The following is an 11042-nucleotide window of genomic DNA, read 5'->3' as shown; positions in this document are numbered from 1 at the left end:
ATGTCAAACGCATATTTCAGAAGGGCCAAAATATGAAATGCATTATGTATGGCTGACACTGCTGTAGGTAGAGCCAACCTATAGGCTACCTGACCAATCCTTTCCAGGATCTCAAATGGTCCTATAAATCTAGGGCTCTGCTTGCCCTTCTTTCAAAATATTCTCACCAATTTCCATGGTCAGACTCTAAGGAAGACATAGTCTCCAACTTGGAACTCCACATTCCTGCGTTTGGGATTAGCATAACTTTTCTGTCTCCTTTGAGAAGCAAGCATCTCAGCTCGGATCTTCTCAATAGCCTCGCTGGTCCTCTTAACTGCCTCAGGACCTAAGTATCTTCTTTCTCCTGTCTCATCCCAATGAATAGGAGATCCGCATTTCCTACCGCACAACATCTCATAAGGAGCCACCCCAATGGTCAACTAATAGCTGTTATTGTAGGAAAAATCTATCGAAGGAAAATACTTACTCCAGGACCCACCAAAGTCCAGCACACATGCCCGCAGCATGTCCTCTAATATTTGGATTGTCCTCTCAGTTTCTCCATCTATCTGAAGATGATAATCAGTACTAAACTTTAACTATGTACCCATGGCCCTCTTCAAACCTCCCCAGAACTTGGAAGTGAATGTGGGGTCTCGATCTGACACGATCGACCTCGGTACCCCATGAAGGCTCACGATCTCTCTTACCTAGAGATATGCGTACTTGTCAACTGTATAAGTTGTCCTCACTGGTAAGAAGTGAGCTGATTTGGTGTATCAATCCACAATAACCCACACTGAATCATGTTGAACCACAATCCTAGGTAACCCCACCACGAAATCCATCATGATGTCCTCCCATTTCCACTATGGGATGTCTAGGGACTATAATAGCCTTGCTGGTCTCTGATGCTCAACCTTGATGTGTAGACATGTCAAGCACTTAGCCACATACTCTGTCACATCCCTCTTCATCACAGGCCACCAATATAGTGATCTAACATCCTGATACATCTTCATTGTGCCTGGATGCAAAGAGTAAGGAGTAGTATGAGATTCATCATGAATCTCCCGTCTGACAACAATGTCCATCAGAACACAGATCAGACCCTTATCTCAACAAGCCCATATCTGACACTGCATAGTCTCTAGACACTCTAGCTAGAACATCCTCTCTGATCTTTGTCAATTGTGGATCACCCAACTGACCTTCCTTTACTCTTTCTAGCAGCATAGTTTGTAGTGTAATGTTGGCCAACTAGCCCACCAAAAACTATATACCTGCTCTGGTCATATCCTCTGCTAACTCTCTAGATATCAGTCTTTCACTGTATCTGTCCCAAACCCTTCTGGCATAAAGCATCTGCTACCACATTGGCCTTCCCTAGGTGATACAGGATTTCACAATCATAAGCCTTCACCAATTCCTGTCAACACCATTGTCTCATGTCCATATCCTTCTGTGTGAAAAAGTACTTCAGGCTCTTGTGGTCAGTATAAATCTCACACTTCTCCCCATAAAAATAATGTCTCCATACCTTTAATGCAAAGACCACAACAACCAACTCTAAATCATGAGTGGGGTACCTCTATTCATACTCTTTCAACTGATGTGAGGCATAAGCAATCACCTTCCCTGGCTGCCTAAGAACACAACCCAAACCTTGATGTGAGGCATTACAATATATCACAAACTTCTCTTGATATGTTGGAAGACTCAGAACTAGAGATGTAATCAACTCTGCTTAAGTTCCTGGAAGTTGTTCTCACAGTTGTCTGATCACACAAACTTCTGATTCTTGCGTGTCAGTTCAGTCAATGAAGTGGCAATCTTTGAGAACCCTTCCACGATACGCCTGTAATAACCTGCCAAACCAAGAAAACTTCTAACCTCTGAAGCATTCTTGGGCATTGGCCAATCTCTGACCGCCTTAATCTTGGTTGGGTCCACCTTGATCCCCTCTTTATAGACAATTTGCCCAAGGAAAGTTACCTAAGATAACCAGAATTCACACTTTTTAAACTTTGCAAACAATATATGTTCCCTCAGTCGATGTAGACCCAACCTCAAATGTTGTTCATATTCTGACTCTGACTTAGAATAAACCAAAATATCATCAATGAAGACGATCACAAACTGGTCCAAATAATCCTTGAACACTCTGTTCATCAAATCCATAAGAGCAGCTGGAGGATTAGTCAATCCAAAGAAAATGATTAAGAACTCATAATGCCCATATCTGGTGCGAAAGGCAGTCTTTGGTATATCTCCCTCCTTGACCCTCAGCTGATGATAACTAGATCGAAGGTCTATCTTTCAAAATACCCTTTTACCCTACAACTGGTCAAACAGATCATCTATCCTTCACAGAGGATACTTGTTCTTGATTGTTAACTTATTCAGTTCCCAGTAGTCAATACACATTCTCAGAGAACCATCCTTCTTCTTTACAAAAAGGATTGGTGCACCCCATGGTGAAAAACTGGGTCTAATAAAACCCAAGTCTAACAGCTCTTGTAGTTGTATCTTTTGTTCTTTCAATTCTGCTGGGGCCATTCTGTAAGGTGCCGTAGACACTGGCTCCGTCCCTGGTGCTAGTTCAATCACAAATTCAATCTCTCTGTGTGACGACAACCCTTGTAAATCCTCTGGAAACACATCCAGAAACTTATAGACCAATCTAGTCTCCTCTGGTCCCACTAGCACGACCTGAGTGGTATCTACCACACTTGGTAAGAATCCTATGCAACCACCTTGCAATAGATCTCTAGCCCTCAATACAGATATCATCGGTACATGGGGTCCATGCACAGTGCTACAAAAGGATCCTCACCTTCAGGCTCAAAGGTTACCATCTTCCTCTTGCAATTTATGGTTGCCCTATACTTCAGTAACTAGTCCATGCCCAGAATCATATCGAATTCGGTCATAACCAACTCTATCAAATCAACTAACAACTCTTTGCCCTCCACTGTCACTGGCAATGATCTGACCCATCTCCTGAATACTACTAACTCTCCAATGGGTAATAAGGTCCCAAACCCCACAACATAATAATCACATAGTCTACATAACCTATCAATGATTCTACTAGCAACAAACGAATATTTAGCATAAGAATCAAACAAAATATTATAAGGGGTTCCAGCACTAAAAAGCTGACTTGTGACTACTGAGGGACAAGCCTCAGCTTCTTCTTGAGTCAACGCGAACACTCGAACTGGAGTCAAGTTGTCTGCCTTTTGTGATTCTTCCTTTCTTGCCTTCGGGGAATCCTTCTTTAGGTGTCCCAGTACCCCGCATAAAAAGTAGGCCTTTGCCCGACACTCTCCTATGTGATGCCTCTTACATTTGGTGCACTCTGGAAAAGTCCTCCAGCCCTCACTGCCGCCCTAGTAGCCTGTTGAAATGCCACGGGGCTCATGTTAGGGCCTGGAGCTAGAATGGCATCAGGAGCCTTCCTTTTCTGATCACTAGGTCCCCCACCCCTACCTAAACTCATAAGTGGAGGTCTCGCCCTCCTAGTATCTCTCATGGTCGCATTGTGACACCAGATTTTGTTCTCTACACTCTCAGCTGTGAGTGCCTTCTCAACAACCTGTGCATAGGTGGTCATTCCTGGTATAATGGTGATGCGAACATCCCAGGTTATCATAGGCTGTATCCCCTAGAGAAATATCTCCCTTCTGGTCTCATCAATGGGCACCAATTCCCAGAAAAACTTTGCCAATCTATCAAATTTTAGGTCATATTTAGTCACTAATGAGTTTCCCTGAAGTAACCTTCTGAACTCTTCAACCTTCATCACCATGATGGCATCATTGTAATACTTTTCATTAAACAGAGTTTGAAACTCCTCCCAATCCAGGGCATTACCATTTCTAGTCTGGGATATCACTTCCCACCAAATTTGGGCATCCTCCAAAAACATATTCGTGGCACAGGCCACCCTCTTGTTACCAGACACCCTCATAAAGTCTACGATGGTGGTAACCATACTCGTCCATTGCTCGGCCTTAGCTGGATCTACACTACCCTAAAAAACTGAAGGGTATTGTTTCTTGAATCTTTCATAAAGAGGTTCCCATTTATTCCCAGCCTCTGACGGCTGCTCAATTGTTGGCACCATCACAGGTGGTGCTTCTGGTAGAATGTTCCCATCACAGGTGGTGCTTCTGCTCTGTTGTTGTCTTAGGAGGCGGATTTCTTCTTCCTACCTCAATACCCTGGCTTGCAAATCAACAAGTAACCACTGCCAGTTCCCAGGAGCTAACTGAGGGGTCTAACCCTGGTCATTATCCTGACCCTGTTTATCATTCTAGCCCTGATTTTCCTGGCCTACTGATGATTATAGCCCTGGTCGACCAGTTAGGTAGTGATAACTAAACCTCTTGCGGCCTCACAGTCCAAGATCAAGCTTATAACCATTCACATTCAACAGTCATGCTAATAAGCATGTCAATTCATATACAAGTCTGGTGCTAATAAGCAATTCCAGATATTCATAGCAATTAACAATGCTAATAAGCATTTTCTAACATACATGTATTTATAACAACACCAATGAGTGTGTCTTGACCTACCTGTTCATATAATAGGGCTAATAAATGGTCCTTTGGCATTCACAAGCAATATCAGTGCTAATAAGTACGTTCCATTTGAAACATACAGTTGTCAAGGGCCAGACCCTATCAGTATATCTCATGCTACTTAATAAGAAATCCAGATAAAGGATTTATATCCTATTTAATCGAACCCTGAGTCAAGCTTGTCTTTAGTGGCAAGTGTACATGCCCAGCCTGTCTATAGGAACCCTTAACCTTGGCACACTCTGATACCAAGTTGTAAAGCCTTGGGTAGCCAAGACTGTTACATTGTGTGTATTAAATTGTGCTTAACTCGCTAAACGAGACATTAGGCCATAAACATGCATCTAAATGAAATTACTGGTCCAGGATTAAAAATTTCGGTTAAAAGGAATGGACGTTTCGTTAAAAAGATTAAACAGTACATGGGATCCCATAATAACGTTTACAAGGTTGTTTACAGTTCCAAAACGGTCATTACAACTCAAAAGTTACAACCCGCCGACCTAAGCGACAAAAATAGGGTTACACCCTAGTTCCTCAGAGAAACCTTGGTCATGGTGGTCAAGCGGTCACATATGTACACATCGCCACCTAAGTTCTCCAACTCATGGCTGGTCTAGCTTTCCTTTCCCTTTACTTGCACCACGTAGCACCCATGAGCCAAGGCCAAGCAAGAAAACTTAATGAAAGTGCATGAACAATATATATAGATTCACATGCATATCTACCATGCCCAGAAGTAATAACACTACTCATGCATGCATACAATTCATATAAATGACTACAACATCATATGGCACCAAATGCCCTAAACAAATTATTAACAAAATTATATCGGGGCCCATTGCCCAAGCACATGACTAATAAGCCACACTGAGGTCTCAGCGCCCTAAGATATGGGACTAATAAGTCACCCTCACTACAAGAAAAAATGATTTTAATAACACCAAAAATGTATTATCAAAACATACCATAACACTTTTTGATGTGTTAAGACCGACTATGTTATCGTAGGTCAGGGTACTTTACATAACACTTTATCATTGTTATACATATGTGTTATTATACTGTCAACGATAACACACTTTCTGTGTTATTTTAATAAATAGATAAGTGTTTAATTATATTATTTATAGTCGATTATATAACACATTTCAATACTTATAAATTTGTGTTATACTACACTTTAGTATAACACATATTTTGTGTTATATAATGAAGTTTGCGTAACAAAATTCTTTACTTTAAAAAAGTGTTATTGTAATAGATATTATAACACATTTTTCGTATTATTTTAATATTTAGATAAGTTTAAATTCTCATTATATATTCATTTATATAACACTAATTTATTCTATTATATTTTTATGTTTTATTTATATAATTAAAATTAACTTTCTAATATATACTAGCATCATCAAATGAACTTGATTTTCAAATAGCAAAAAGTAAAAACATTCAACATTGTATTAACAATCCACAAATTAGTTTAAAACATTAAACACGGTCATCAACAACAAAATATTCTTTAAGTATTCAAGTAGTCTTAAATATTAAACATATTGAAAAGTTACTACTTTCAGCACAAAATATTGAAGAGTTTAATTTTTTACATAATAACACATCAAAATTTGAGTAGTTGCACACTCCTACAGTACTATTTGATAGGAAAAAATCATGCACTTGAAGTTGCTTCATTGTACCAGCCACAATGATCTGATCTTCACTTCCAATTCTAGCAAAACCAACACACTTCGTGTCTTCATTGCAGACTGCAACGCAACATAATACAACAACATTCAATGTTAAATTGATAAACTAAGTCTGATTTAGTTCTTTGAAATTCAAAGTTAAGACATGAGTGACTCATAGAGTAATAGTAGTAGTTATCAACAGGATAATTTAGAAAAGTTTGAATCTGAAAACCTAATTAATCCAACTACAATAGGATAATTTAATCTCATTGAGAAACTTGAGAAAAAAAAAATTATAACTTTGTCTCAAATTATCAACACATAAAAAGCATAGAGCAGCAAGATTCAATTGCTACTGCAAAAGCAGAAAACATAGAAACAAATGACCAAAACTCCAAACAAGAGAACTGCAAGTTCCATTAAACACCATTCTACATATAAAGAGCAGGTTAATTGCTAAGGCAATTGCTGATACACAATTACTGAACCAGCTGTAACATACACAACACAAAGTTCATACACACAAAGAAGAGCAACAGCTAAAAGTAAAAGAACAGCAACAACTCTTGTAGAAGTAAAATTCAGTGAAATGTGAGTGAAACATTCTGAAGTCAGGTGGCCAGACATAAAAATAATATAATTCATCAAAAGCTTCATCACAATAATGTAACCGAGCTTTAACAGGGCCAATTAACCATTTAATATAATTTCCACCTGAATGGACCAGACACTGTTAACACATCACATTGATAAACCTTCATAGAGCATATCTCATTATTTAGCAATAATACCTCATATTATAACATTTCTCTAGACTTTTCCTCCAGAAGACCAACAGGGAACATTTTCCCTGCTTACATATTCTACTCACACTGCTTACTTTTTAAGAGTGATGCATTTCTAGATATTTTTAATCACTCAAAAGAAGTGGTATAAGCATAAAATAGGTCCCCTCAGTACTAGTAAATGCTCTAAATGAGCTCTAAAAGCCTTTTAAACTCTGTACAAATAAAGCAGAACCAAAGTCAAAATCAAACTAAGAATAATCAAAAGCTAGATACTAAAAATCAAACACAAAATAAGACAAAAAATCTTTCAGATCAAACCACTATATTCACACAAACATATGGAAAAACATAAACAAAATAAAAGAGAGAATTGGTAACTAACAGCTAGCTGGGCATAACTGTGATTAAATTAGCTTTTAGCTAACTAGTACAAGCCATCCCTATGGAGAGAGTTGATAGACTCTGTGAGAGAGAGAGAGAAAGTATTGTTTAACTGACCTCCATCTAACTAATAGTTATTAACAAAAAGTATTGTTTAAATGACCTCCAGCGTGTATAATTATTAATTAGAACATATTAAATATGGTGAAACAGAAGCATGTATAATTGGAAAATATTAAATTTGGTGAAAATAAGTGATTAATGAAGACACTAGACTAGCATAATCAAACCTTCTCTTGATTTCCAATTGTAGAATTTGTCAAATAAAATATTTATTAGAAAATTTAATAAATTAATCAAGTGTAGCATAATTTTATTTACAGTAACAAAATTCAATTTACACATATATATAGAGAATAACAAGAATTACAAATCATTGCTCCCAACACTCCTTAGTACATAATTTAATGAGTTTATAGTCTTTTTTTTAACGTGCCTCAGGAGACCAAACAACACAACAAAAAAGTATTGAAATAAGAATAAGCACCACTTAAGTAGAAAGAAAAAAAAAACAGTCAATAAGCAAGCAAGACCACTAAACGCTTATTTAACGCATGGCCTGTTCATAACAGTTCATTTAATAAGTAATTACACAAATATAACAAGAAACCTGTATTCCAACAAACAAGATTGTCCTGGCATATAATTGGCAGAAAGAAAATACCTCCTCCATTCATATCAAGCCATGACAATGATCGGGCCAATCCAAAAGGAGTCGATGCCAAAGTATTGGGCCAATCCAGAAGTAGCAAGAGGGCTGCTAGTGCAGACCCTTCCATCTCGAACAAGAGACGAGCTGTCAGTGCAGACCCTGCCAATATAATGCCTAAAAACCTGGTGCAAACGACTTCTTAGAACTAAACAAGTCAACAAATGAATAGGAAATTTTTGATGATAAACTACATACCAACAACAACCTCTACTCTGACTAGTGGACTTCCATCTGAAGCTACGCTTAATAGGCTTTTAATAATACTAATCTCTGCTCTAATTTTTTCATCATTATCACATTCTTCATCTCCTCCAACACCATCTCTACACAAGTTAGAGCCCACATCAGAAGCCCTAACCTGAAAATAGGACACAAGTATTAAGATCAATTTATATGTAGAAATAGAAATACTCCCATCTTTATATATATATATATATATATAAACAAAAGTATAATAATTGATATATGAAAGGTGAACCTCTGGTTGAGGAGCAGAGAGCAAAGGAGCATATATAGCTAGAGCATCTCTCGTAAACCCATTATTTGAGCCTCAGGAAAATCTTCCCGTAGCTTTCCCAGACAGAGACAGCCACTGAAGAAATAGGGGTTCAGTTTGTGCGTCACTTGGGGTTGAAACTTGAAGGTGCCTCAAGCAAACTTGGATAAAACCTGCTTCAATACAGGCTTCTTGACCAGCCAAAACAAATGCAACCATAAGCTTACAACAACAAACTTATAGTTTTTTCTTAAATGATACATTGAAAACTTCAAAAGAAGAAAATGGAAAACTAAGATAAATACTTATCTGTTTGTATTATTATTTTAAGGTCTTCATGAAGTGAACAAGGATAAATGAAGAAACTGTTTAAAATGATGACCACTAGTCAAAACTATGTGATGCATGTGTGTGTGTGTATACTGCCACACATTTATTAAACATGTAAACTTTGTTATGCATTATCATCGAATATAAAAGATGGAAAATGAAGCATCTTCAAATATTAATGAAAGAACTAGTCCTTAGTCCCAAAAATCTATCAGCATATGTAAATTCCATCTAAAAATAAAACCAAGCAAAATCTGATAGTTACACAATGCACCCATCAGAAACTGATCACAAATTTGTTTGCAACGAGCAAGTTCCCCATGTTTCTAATACACTCAATTTCAAGTACTCAAGTACATGACCAAAGCTTATTTGCTTAGTTTATATATAAACTCAGACAAAAAGCATGTATATACAATTCAAATATTCAACAAAGAAATTAACAAAAATAAGATAGAGAGTACTTATGATTAGCCTAATCCATTACAAGCACAAAAGGAAAAATTTAGAACAACATTAGCCCAAACTTACAAGGGAAGGAAACTAATCAAAGCTTAACACTAGAAACAAAATAAGAAAGAAACAACAAGCTACAAATTGACACCACACAAACCTAAAACATAACCCAATTCATAGAAGAGAAATTTCCCTGCAGTTATTGAAGAGGAAATGAATGAAGACAAAAATAAGTGAACACCTAGTTCAACAAAAAATAATATAACCATGAAATAAAATAGGAGAGTGAAAGTTAAAGTAGGTCTCACCATTGCTACTATAACTATAAGTACACAAATCTGCATAATAAAAAATTAAATTTACCATATATCAAAAGCAAGAAAGTCATAATAAGGTATGAGCATTGAAAAAAGAGAAGACTTTGTTCTAAAATTACGTGGTTCAGCTTTATAATGCATGAAATATAATCAAGAATGATGCATCAATGACACAAGTATAAATCAATAAATAGATGCAACAAAACTTTGAGTATACTTTAATGACTTAATCGATGCTATAAACTTAAACACTAGCTGTGCGAAGTCAATAATTCAACAAGCAAGCAAAGATCTAAAGACAATATATATATATATACATATATAAATTCATAAGGATAGCTCTGCCATCTTTTACTTAAATAAAACCCCTTTTTTTTTCTTCAGATATCTCTGCCATCTTTTGCTTAAATAAACCCCTTTATTTTTTTTTTCTTCAGATTTCACTCATAATGCAAAACAGGGGCAGCAAGTGGAAAAAGAGAAGAAACTTGCAAATGGCATCATCTTAGGCACATGGACTTGATAGATTAGTGCACTTTTCAAACAGCTGTGTTGGATTTTTTTTTTAATTTAAAATGGTATTTTCCTAGACAGAGGCCACACACTTAATTCATTAAAACAAAGTAGAATACAACACAACATAAGCAACCAACCCCTGTCCAAAGTCAGACTTGAAGGGACCAAAGAAAAGAAAGATTGTTTGCTAAACTAAATTTTGATTCCCTTTGTTTGTATATTTCAGGACAAAACTCCACTCTAATCATATCCATAATGTTTATTAATTACATAGTGTATATTAGTTTATTTTATAAACTTAGACTATATAATTTTTAGTTTATAAATATTATTCATAAATGTATATTAATTATTAATGATATCTAACTCCAACCATTCAATACTATTACTATAAAATACAAAAAAAAAAAAAAAGTTTACAGCTAATACCATTAGGTTAGTTAGGATTTGTAGGAAAGATCTCCACATATAGATTAACAAAGAGATTTCAAACTCAAATTTCTTACTCATGATTCAAACAAAAAAAATTTAGATAGATATTACTTGCTTATAAACTTTAGGCAAACATATATTAGCAAAACTAGCCCACAAGAATAACAGTAACACAGTAAGAAGAATCAAATGTAATAATGCACAAGAAAGCATCAACAATATGAGATTACACCCTATACACAGTTGAGAAGAACTAGCACACTCAAATTTTAACAGTTCACACATA

General features: G+C 36.3%; 1 long non-coding RNA gene across 1 annotated transcript; it reads right to left on the bottom strand.

The window, feature by feature from the left end:
* Window positions 1-6174: 6174 nt before the first annotated feature.
* LOC133825367 (uncharacterized) lies at window positions 6175-8223 on the bottom strand. Its single transcript, XR_009888611.1, has 2 exons — window positions 8162-8223; window positions 6175-6346 (listed from the first exon to the last, which is right to left on the bottom strand). It is a non-coding gene; the product is annotated as an uncharacterized LOC133825367 (long non-coding RNA).
* Window positions 8224-11042: the final 2819 nt, after the last annotated feature.

The sequence above is a fragment of the Humulus lupulus genome, chromosome 1 (assembly GCF_963169125.1).
Source record: "Humulus lupulus chromosome 1, drHumLupu1.1, whole genome shotgun sequence".
In the NCBI taxonomy this organism is placed as follows: domain Eukaryota; kingdom Viridiplantae; phylum Streptophyta; class Magnoliopsida; order Rosales; family Cannabaceae; genus Humulus; species Humulus lupulus.
The sequence above is the reverse complement of the archived record's forward strand: the minus strand, read 5'-3'. Positions and strand labels throughout refer to the sequence as shown.